This window comes from Urocitellus parryii, chromosome 9 (genome assembly GCF_045843805.1).
Source record: "Urocitellus parryii isolate mUroPar1 chromosome 9, mUroPar1.hap1, whole genome shotgun sequence".
Lineage (NCBI taxonomy): Eukaryota > Metazoa > Chordata > Mammalia > Rodentia > Sciuridae > Urocitellus > Urocitellus parryii.
In genome coordinates this window covers 115,013,881-115,024,176 of record NC_135539.1, presented here as the reverse complement: position 1 = coordinate 115,024,176, position 10,296 = coordinate 115,013,881, and the positions used below count along the sequence as shown (strand labels likewise).

Below are 10,296 nucleotides of genomic sequence, written 5' to 3'. Positions count from 1 at the left end.
TCGCCAGGTAAAACTCTGGCACTCGGCCACCTCGCTAGCACTCTCCAGGCCGAACCAAGATGGCGCACAGCATCAAAGCGGCGCCCTAGTCACGTGCCAGGGCCGGCGAGCGCCCGGAGGCGGGAGGCGTGGTATTGGGGGGGAGGTGGCCAGGCCACGCCCCTGTGGGTGGGGCTAGGGTATCGCGGGGGAGGGGGCGGGGCTTCGAGGCAGGGCGCTAGGGTGGCGGAGGCTGTATCTACCTCCGCGCGCGCTCAGTTTTCTAGGACGTGTCTCGTTGCCCCGGCCGGGGGCGGCTCCCTGCTGCCTCCGAGCCGAGCTGCCCGCTGCTGGGCCTTCGGCGATTGCAGACACAGGTGAGCGCCCAGAGCCCGAGCTGGGGGGAAGGATGACTCTTATTCCCAGTTCCAGCTCCCCTCCACAGTTTGGGGAGGGGGTCGCTGTCTAGCGCACCTTGGGAAACTGTCCCTTTTTACTCTGGATGTGTCTGCGGCAGGCGCAGATACTGTTTCCTCCGCCGCCCCTCTCCAGTGTTTGCAGTGCCCTGTGCCCTTGGGGATGAGAATGGGGGGCGATGCCGATTTGCAGGGAGGGCGTGGAGTTCGCCCTCCGCTCCATCGTCTTCGCGGGAGGAGGGCTCAGTTGGCTAGTTCCCGGGTGGGAACTGGGTGAACTGATGCACCCTCATTTCCCCTCCGGGAGAATCAGAGAAATAGCGCTCCTCAGCTTGTTGGCCAATCACTCCTTGGGGCAATCTTTTCTCAGGGACAGAGGTCTTCGCGTTTCTGGGGGTCTTAATCCTTCCCGCGTGCTTCATTATATCCCTTGTTACTATTGCCAGCTCTCCATTCCTGGAGCTGTCAGTCTTAAGCTATGCCCCAGATGCCCCCATCTCCGCAGTGCCAGGGCGGTGGGGTGGAAAGAGAGGCCAACCGGAGGCCTGGTGGGGGCGGGGATGAGGGTGGGCGCAACAGGAAAAGACAGCTGGAATAGAGATTCCTGAACTGGGAGGGTGTGATGGGGAGCTGACTTTTGTCCACGCAGTAGAGATGTTTTCCGGTGCAGATCTCAAGGTTTTTGATGGTGGGTAGGAAGAGAGGTCGGGTTGGAGGACTTGGAATGGGTGTGGGTGGTTTTCTTGAGAAGGAGGAGGGATCTAGGACAAAGTGCCACTAGGTGCTGATGTCACCTTTAAGGAGAGATATGTTGGTAGTATTCATTGAGAGGTAGGGGAGTTGAGGCTGCTGTTCATTTCTTCTCTGAGGGGAGCAAGTGATTAGGAAGGAGTCTCTGCTTAGCATGGAGATCCCTTCCTTGTGTGATCTTAAGAGGTCTTTTCAGGAGCCAGGTTGCAGGGACTTCCTGTATTCTTTACAGAGTTGTTGGTACTTTGTTCAATATCCAGCGAACATTGGTCCAGGAACCATATTAGATACTTGGTCTTCTGAAGGCAGTTTAGGGCCATGGAGCAGCTGAAAGGTACTCAATTTATGTACAAATATTAGGTACTCTGTTAACATTCCCCTCACACACACATTTTAATTACATTGCTTTTGAATTATCAAAAGACAGAGCCTAATAGGATTCCAACCCTGTGCCATCCCTACCACTATGAGTTGTTCAGTCCCAGGGGAGTTGCCTTAGAAAAAGGACAGCTTGAATGATTTCCCTTGGTTGTTTTCTTAGATTTTGTCCTGTGGTCTAAGGAGGTTGCTTAAGATAAATAGTATCTGAAAGTAATGAGATGATGGATAGCCCAGTGGTTATTGGGAGCCTCTCTGCACAGTGGGAGACACCCATCTCTGGAAGATGGAAAAGTATGGGGGAGGGGGCATGGAGGGGAAAGCTCATTAATGGTATTGAGTGTGTGCTGTTGAGCATGTCATGTTGTCAGAGTGTGAGAGGTCTGGCAGCTGGGTTTTAAAGGAAGGATGAGAAGGGGCAAGGCAGGCATCAGACTTTTGAGTCCCCTGGTGAATTGATGGAACCTCAGAGTTGGAAGAGTTATCAGGGATTGTCATGTGTCCGTTCTGAGCCTTTGAGGATAGGAGGGCTAGAACTGGGGGGAGGATGAGGAGTTGGACTGTGGTGGCAATGACACAGGTGTGAGGACTCAGGAGGGCCAGGGAGCTTAGTGTCAAGGAGGATTTCAGATACCTGGGAGCCAGCTAGTACCTTCTTATGCCAGGGATACTCTCTGCTGGGCCTTCAGCTCAATTTTGTTGAGTTGGTAGAGGAGCTGCTCTATGAACAAGGAGTGGTGACTGTCTGGAGTTGTGTAAGTGTGTGTGCATGCATGAGTGTGGGTCTGTGTGTGTGTGGGGGGGGTACTGGAGAAAAAGAGTTAGGAGCAGGAAAGACTGAGGGAGTTGAAGTTGCTTCAGAACCTGGGTCCCAGGTAGGGAATTGAGAGAAATGGAAGGGGGGAGTGGGGTCAGAGGGAGGGACAAGTGTATATTGCAGCCACATGAAGTCACCATCTGTCCCCCTCTGGCCTGCTAGCTCACTGACCTATAATTAGCTCTGGAGGGCATACGGTGCTGGCTCACAGGAACATGGCACTTTGGATGGCCAGCGGAGTGAAGAGTACTCACAGGAACTGTGATCCTACGCTGAGGACCATATGCCCAGGACCAGGGCTTCTCTGAGTACTCTGCTTAGAAGGGGGCTGCTTCTAGGTGACCCCCCATATTTGCTGTATTGAGAGGGATACCTGGAGGAACCAAGGATATCATTGGGGGTTGGGCTTGTGGAGGGAAACAGTAGTGGTGCAAGGAGTTCTAAGTGAGGAGGGTGTGAGGACCAGCAAGACCCTCAGGACTCCCTATTCACTGCCTGTCCTTGCCTGGCCACCGCCTTGCCACACAAACTAATTGCTGCCCAGTTCTTTTTCCTGCCTGCAGAGAGGCTTAGGTGCTACAGCCTCAGGTCCTCCTTCAGGTGTCTTCTGTTCCTCCAGAAGAAGTTAGCTGTAGCACAGGCAGCTGCTTGCCTTTCTGTTTGGGGCTGAGACCTTGGCTAGGGCCACTTCCTTCTCAGAGCTGGTGGAGAAACTGCTGCCAGCTGATTCAATTGGTTATATTCCAAGTGATGCTTAGCACTGACCCCCAGGCTGGGCCAGAGAGCATATTTGTCCTATGATCCTCTGAATTGCTCTCAGATGATTACATGTGTATCTGTGTTCTCCCAAGTAGCCCATGAACTTCCTGAGGATGGAGATGTATCTTCCATATCTATAATAGTGTTGGATTCATGGAAATCACTCACTGAGAGATCGTTAGATTGAATTGTCTTCACTCAGGTCCCTTGAGCTCCATGAAACAGGGCCTACTTGCAACTAGAAATATTTAACCTGGAGCAGAGAAGCCTCGGGAGACCCAGTACAGTGCTATTATATCTCACTGGGGGAATTAGATTCCATAGTCAGTAGATAAGATTCATAAATCTCTCTTAAAGCATGGTCTATAGGTTTAGGTTTATAACCCTAAACAATATATATAGTATACACTTACTATATATATAAAGAGAGAAACTTAATATATATGTGTATATATAGATAATATGCATTCTTTGTTAATTATATAAATATGTAATATATACTATTGGATGATAATTTTAAATAGAGTACATATGCCTGATATGATTCTGTAGTTCAATGTCAGATGAAATAGCTGGTTTGCATTTAGAGGCCCTTGTTGCTTTTTTCACCCAGCCAGCAGAGTTGAATTCTCATAAATTGAACACATACCTGAGTGCCTTCTTGGTTATTATCTTCAAATAGATAACCGTCATTTCAAAGATAGGGAGATAGGTTTCCATGTGATTTAAGAAGAACTTCATTGTAACAGTGAGGCTTCCTCATTGAGTAGTGAGGTCCTTACTCCTGAGGGATAGTCAACTAAAGACTCAGCTCTCACAGATGCTGTGGCCACCACTCCCACACACTGAAGGGGAATCTGTAGTTCCAGGTGGGGGTTAGGTGGGGAGAGCTACTGGATAGAGGGGTCCTTGGCTGCTGCTTTAGAAAAATGACTCTTCTCTGCTGAGAATAGAGTAGTGGGGTACTGGGTAGTAGGGCCAGGCTCAGGGCTTGGCCTGTGCTGGTCCAGGAGACTGAGCATTCTGGAAGATGCAGGGGATGACCCCAGCCATCTTGCATGGATGTGGAGCAGTGTATCTTGATAGGAGGTGGTAATTAAAAGGGTGGGCTGGGCCCAGGTCCATGACCTCAGCTTACATTGGGCCTGAAACTTTTGGCCCTGATTGGGACAGAGCACCTGGAATAAGTGGAGTTTTCTTTTATTCCTGTTCTTCCCTCCCATCCCTCACACATTCTCATAGAGGTTCAAGACCACTCATGCACTTTCATTCTTATGCGCAACAGCACTCTTTCCTGATCACACCACATGTACACACAAGCTCTTGTGCCCCCTGAGCACACACAATCTCGAGACTCTGGAATGCACGGGCTTCTTTGACCACATATACTCTCTTTCCCCATGACTGTGCACACACACATTCTCATGACTACAGTCTGATGCGGTCATGAGCCCTGACATAGAATTGTGACCACACACATCCACACACTCTCACAGCCATACACGCCCACCCACTTTCATGCACACACTCTCTAGACCCATAGCCTAACACACACACACACACACACACACACACACACAACACACACACACACACACACATTCTCTTTCTCTCTCTCTCTCCCCTTCTTTTATATATAACCATGCTTTCCCATGGCCCTATACTTACATGCTATGTGGCATGGATACACATTGACCCCACTCACATTCTTTCTTTTTATAAACACACACACATACAACACACACTTTTGTGACCACATTCATATGCATATTTTATGACACCCACATTTCTCAGGGCAGTTGTACTCTGGACCTTTCATGCCCTGGCACCTGTCGGCACTCTGGCTGAACTGTTTTCTACCACATGGAACTGCCCAAATCTGTCCATCTAATGCAGTGACTTCTTAGCAATTATTATTTTTTCAACACCCAGAGAACCCTGTGTAGTATTTGTCCCACACAGACCCCTGGTTTTGAAAGATTTTTATTCTCCAAATATACCACACTTGCTACTTTTGTTTCTTCTTTTGCAAACATTATTTGAGAAAATTCCCGTTAGTTAGTGGCTCTGATTAGTAGAAGATGGCTGGGGTGACCATTCTCTATGATGTACATTGAGTAAAAGCTGTGTGCTGTGTTCATGGGTGCAGCCTCATGTCTTGGCTTGATCTCCATGAGGCTTCTAGAGTGTGGAAAATGGTTGGTGACCCTGGTGCTATCTGTAACCTTCCCGTTTATGGCTCTAGTACTCTGCCTCTCTGAGAGAACTTATGCTTATTTTAAGGAGTGGCATTAGGTGGGTATACTGTGTATTTCTGTAGACAGTCCTTAAACCAGGGATTATCTAACCTCTTTTTTAGACTTAGAACCTTTTTTATACAAATGAACCCTTAATCAGATGTAAACTAACATATTTGAAGAAAACTAACATATTTGAAGTTGATGGAATTTAAGTACAAGAAGGGAGTTCCAAGCCCTTTGAGTTTTTGTCATATTTCTTCACCCTTTTCTTTGCCCCAGGTGCTTTGTCATAGGCCAAGTTTGTGAACTGTGTCTGAAGTTAAGGAGTTGTATGATATGAGTGTCAAAGAAGAGTGTCTGTTTTGGAGGGGCACAGAAACTTTTAATCCTTCTTTCCCTGTTGGTTTTTTTTTTTTTTTTGGGGTGTGTGTGGGGGTACTGGCAATTGAACTCAGGAGCACTCAGCTGCTGAGCCACATCCCCAGCCCTATTTTTTGTATTTTTTTTAGAGACAGGGTCTCACTGAGTTGCTTAGGGCCTCACTAAGTTGCTGAGGCTGGCTTTGAACTCACAATCCTCCTGCCTCAGCCTCTCGAGCTACTGGGATTACAGGGGTACACCACTGTGCCTGGCTCTCCATTGATCTTTGATGTTAGCCCTCTCAGGATGGTACAGTGAGGGTGACCATTCTGCTAGGTGTGCCAGGGACAGACCAGTTCCCACCTGCATCCTGGTGTGGTTGTTAAGCAGTGTCTTCTCCACCCTCATCTGGTTTGGAGAGGGTGCCCAAGTGATAGGCTGTATCTTGGGAAGAGTGGCCCATGACTAACTCCCGGGGAGCAGCTGGAAAGATGAGCTTCGTAGGCTCAGGTCCAGAGAGCATGTTGGCTGAGCAGATACCTCCTGTGTTCACCTGAGTGTGCCAGGCATCAGGCGGACTGAGTGCCAGGGCTGACAGCTGGTGTCATCCTATGCTTTGGTCACCTTTCATACTTCTCTGAACTGTTTCTTGACTGTTATCTCCTCTGAACATCATGTCAACTTGTGAGGCTGCTGGAGTTGTTGTGTGTTGTGTCCTTCATTTTCCAGGTTTGGAAATCTGGTCCAGCGAGGCAAAGTGCCATTGTGGGGTCCAGAGAGCTAGATGCCTTTAAAGGGATTTGGGGCTACCCATGAGAAACTCTAGGAGGAGATTTTCCAAGACTATTCTCTGGGAATGGCATCCTGTAGCCAGGTGGACTTTTGATTTTCTTATTGTGTTTACAGTGGGCCTAATCTTGAAGGCTTGGGCATCCTTGGGTGCTAAGAGGTAACACAGGACGTTGAGTGTCTACTGGGCACTAGTCTAAGCACTTTATGGATGTCCCCTGCCAGCTACCTAGAGTGGCTACTATTATTGCCCACATTTCACAGAGGGGGAACTGAGGCTCAGAGAGGGCAAATATCTTCCCAGGGTCACACAGGGAGTAACCTGTGTCCAGGCCCATCAGCCCACTCCAGAGTCTGCCTTTCAAGACAGGATTTTGGCTGCAGCTTGCTCCCAAGAAGCTATAGTTTTCAGAGGGCAAGTTGAATGACCCTGTTCCCAGGCCTTGAGCCAGGTTTTGCTTTTCTGGAGTTCTCCTTCTTTGAAGTTGTTCAGGGATAAACTTCCAGAAATCGCTGTCACATGTATATGTTCAGTTCCATTCATTAGAGCATCCAAAGTGAAGGAGGTGCGGGTTGTTCTTACCTGGAACCTGGAGTCTGCAGGTAAGATGATGTAAAGTTAGACAAGTGCCAGAAAGAGGTGATGTTGGGACAATGAAGGGCACATCTTGTCTACTAGAGGGAATCAGGAAAGGCTCCATGGAGGAGGTGGTATTGAGGTGAGCTTAGGAGGACTGTTCAGGTCATTAGGTTGACATGGAAATGGAAAGTGGGCCAGGTGAGGTAAGGACTTGAGCAGTAGGTGGGCTCTGGGAGCATGTGAGTGAGCTGGGCTGGGGAGTAGCTGGGGAGGAGGCTGCAGGGGAGGGGAGGAGTGGGGCTTCTTGGGGTCGTGTGTTGGACAGAGGAGAAGCTTCTAGGTAAGAGGGAAAGGGATGGCAGCCTGAGGGCATGGGCAACTGGGCTTCAGTGCCACTGCTGGATAGTGTCTGAATCCACGGGGTGCAGGGAGCAGTGGCTCCGGGGAATGTCTGCCTCTGTAATACCTGCAGGATGCGGCGGGTGGGGGACTCAGATGACTCACTGTGGTATGGGACCAGCTGGGGGGCGAGGGGAAAAATTTGGGTGGGTGGATGGGGCCTTGGAGATGGTTTACTGCTAGTAGGGAAGTAGCCACCTCATGATGTGGCAGAGGCCTGCCCCCAGGCTTGAGGAGGAGAGGAGGAGGGATGGCCAAGGTGAGCTGTCCTCTGGCTGTCATGACCCTGATGAGGGTAGAAAGGGCCAAGGTCCAGAAGCTTTGGCTCCTTGGAGTAGACATGATGCCCCAAGTCATCTCTGTTCTCCCTCTTCCTCTACCCCTTACCCCTCTTTGGAGTCAGGCAGACCTACTGAATCCTAGGTCTTCCCTTTACCAGCTGTGGAGCCTGCTTACATGGCTTTGAGTCCCATCTCTTACATCTGTGAGATGGAAGAAGGATTACATCTTCCTTGTAAGATTAAAATTACTGATTAAAATCAGTAGAAAGATGTCCATGGTTGGCTCGGTGTGGGCACATGGTGAATATTGATAAATCCTAGCAGCGAACGTAATCAGTATAATTGTTCTGTTCCCCACCTCTGTCCTCTCTCCTCAGGTCCCCACCCTCCTCCAGCAGAGGTATATATGACACTCCTCTTTTGCTCTTAGCCCTGAGGGCTCCCTCTTTGTCCAGCTCATGACCTACTCACACTTGAGCACAGCTACCAGCAGCTTTGCCCTGGTCCTTGGGCCTCCGCAGTGGCCAGCAGCCTCATGGTTGCCATGCCCACTCTCAGTGGTGGGGCCTGCCATCTGGTAGGGTGGTAGGAAGCCAGGCCTGTGTGTGTGTGGTCAGCCAGGGCATCAGACCCAAGTGCCCGTCGCTTCTGTTTGTTAGGAAAAGAGGGGGTGACACCTGGGAAACCTTTTGCCTTTCCGTGTTAATAATGTCAGAGGCCTACTTTTTGTCTGATCCCTCCACCAACACACACTTACACCCACTCGCTCTCAAGCCCTCTTCCGTGGTTTCACAGCCTGCCCACACTCCTCCCCCCTGAAGCCCTTTGCCTGCTTTGGGGGCTGGCATCTTTTGCCTCCTCATCAGGACCTGTGAGTGTTACTTAGAATTGTGCAGGAGTTGAGGCAGCTTCTGCTAGCCTGAGACGATAATTGCTCTATTTAAAGATGGCCCTGGAGCCAGAAGAAGCCAGGTGTCCCCATGTGTCTGTGGTAGAGCTGCCTTATGCTCAGTGGCTTGTGCAGGGGGTGGGGGCAGGGCAGGAGGGCCTAGGCAGTTGCCTTAGTGGTATCCGCCTGGCATCCCTCTCTGGGCTCATTTTTTCCACTGGTTCTGTGTGCCATTTGGCCAGAGGAAGTAGAATTGCTACCTGGTTCTCAGGGAGGCTGGGAAAGCGCTGCTGGCCTTGAAACCAGCTTCTTAGTTGTCAGAATGACCAGGAGGATTTGGGAAGGATGAGTTGGACCAAATAGCACCTCACAGCCTGTTCGCCCCTCCTGAGAACTTTTCCAACCCCTTTCCTGTAAGGAACTCTCGACTCCACCGCAGGCCTGCCTTTGTCCTACACTAAGGTAATTCCTTCTCCCCTGCCACGGTGGGGTGCTTTCTTCTTCTCAGAGCTCTGCTCATCAATGACCTCATCCCTCTAAGGCAGACAAAACAAGGGTGGCAGGTTCCATCTTACAGCAGAGGCCTCACTAGTGGTGACCAGCCCAAGGCAGATATCCCAGATCAGCTGGGTAAATACCCCTGAGATGACTTCCCAGGACCTCCTGACTGCCTGAGGTCATCTAGCTGGTCTCTGGTAGAAAGACCCACGTCCCAGATCTCCTAAGGCCCAGCTCTCGGCTTCTTCCTTTGCCTTGTACTGTAGGCTACCTGGGAATTTGCTGGGTTGAGACCACTCCCAGGACACCTGAATGCCTGAGCATACTTTGATCTCCAAAGGATAGCCCCTGCCACAAGGGCCTTCCTAGCCTGCTCTCCTCTTCTGCTCTTTTATTTCTTTTTGATGAGTGGCTGAGTGGGAGAATAGAGGGAATGTGAGCTCAGCTGTTGTTTGGAGAGGGAGGGTGAGGCCTGGGCACAGGGGATGGGAGAATGGGAGGAATTGCTGTTAGCATCAGTGAGATGGCAGTTCTGGCCAGACTGGGACACCAGCCCCTCCCCTCCACTTCCACCTTCTCTGTGGAACCGGGAGGTGAGTGTGGTCTGCCTGGCAGCAGCAACATTGAAAAGGTAGCCTGTAGACCAAGGCGTTCCTTTTCACCTTGGTAGCCTCTCAGAATCCTGCCCTACGTGGTGGGTGTCCAACTAGGGGAAAGGATTCCTGTGATCAGAATTTGTCTCCAGTATCTATGTCTGGGAGCAGGTGTGTGACTACATGTGTATCAGCCCTAGGTCTTCATGTTCCTGTGTCTGCCTCAGAGAGAGAGAGAGAGAGAGAGAGAACGCATGTGTGCACGTACCAGCTTGAACTATGGGCCCCTCTGTGAATGGCTGTGGATATGAACTCTGGGGTTTTCCTGCTGCTGCTCTTTCATCTGTTCATTACTCCCTGCCCCCCCATTTCTGTAATAAGGGCTTCTGATGCCATGGAGAAGCCCCTGCTTGCCTTGCACTGCCCACTCTGATACCCAGAATTCTAGAGAGAGGTCAAAGCAGCCTTGCCCTCCTATGTTTCCCCTGCTGGGTTAGCCATGCCACAGGCCTGCCATGTCTGATGTCTCACCTCACGCTGGATCTTGAGCCTCCTCCATCCTGATCCT

General features: G+C 50.4%; 1 protein-coding gene across 1 annotated transcript in view; it reads left to right on the top strand.

The window, feature by feature from the left end:
* Positions 1 to 222: 222 nt before the first annotated feature.
* Ppfia4 (PPFI scaffold protein A4) overlaps positions 223 to 10,296 on the top strand; it is a 49,653-nt gene continuing 39,579 nt past the window's right edge. The window contains exon 1 of the mRNA XM_026397246.2: positions 223 to 356. The gene's annotated coding sequence lies outside the window, so the exon portion shown is untranslated. The remainder of the gene's footprint in view (positions 357 to 10,296) is intronic.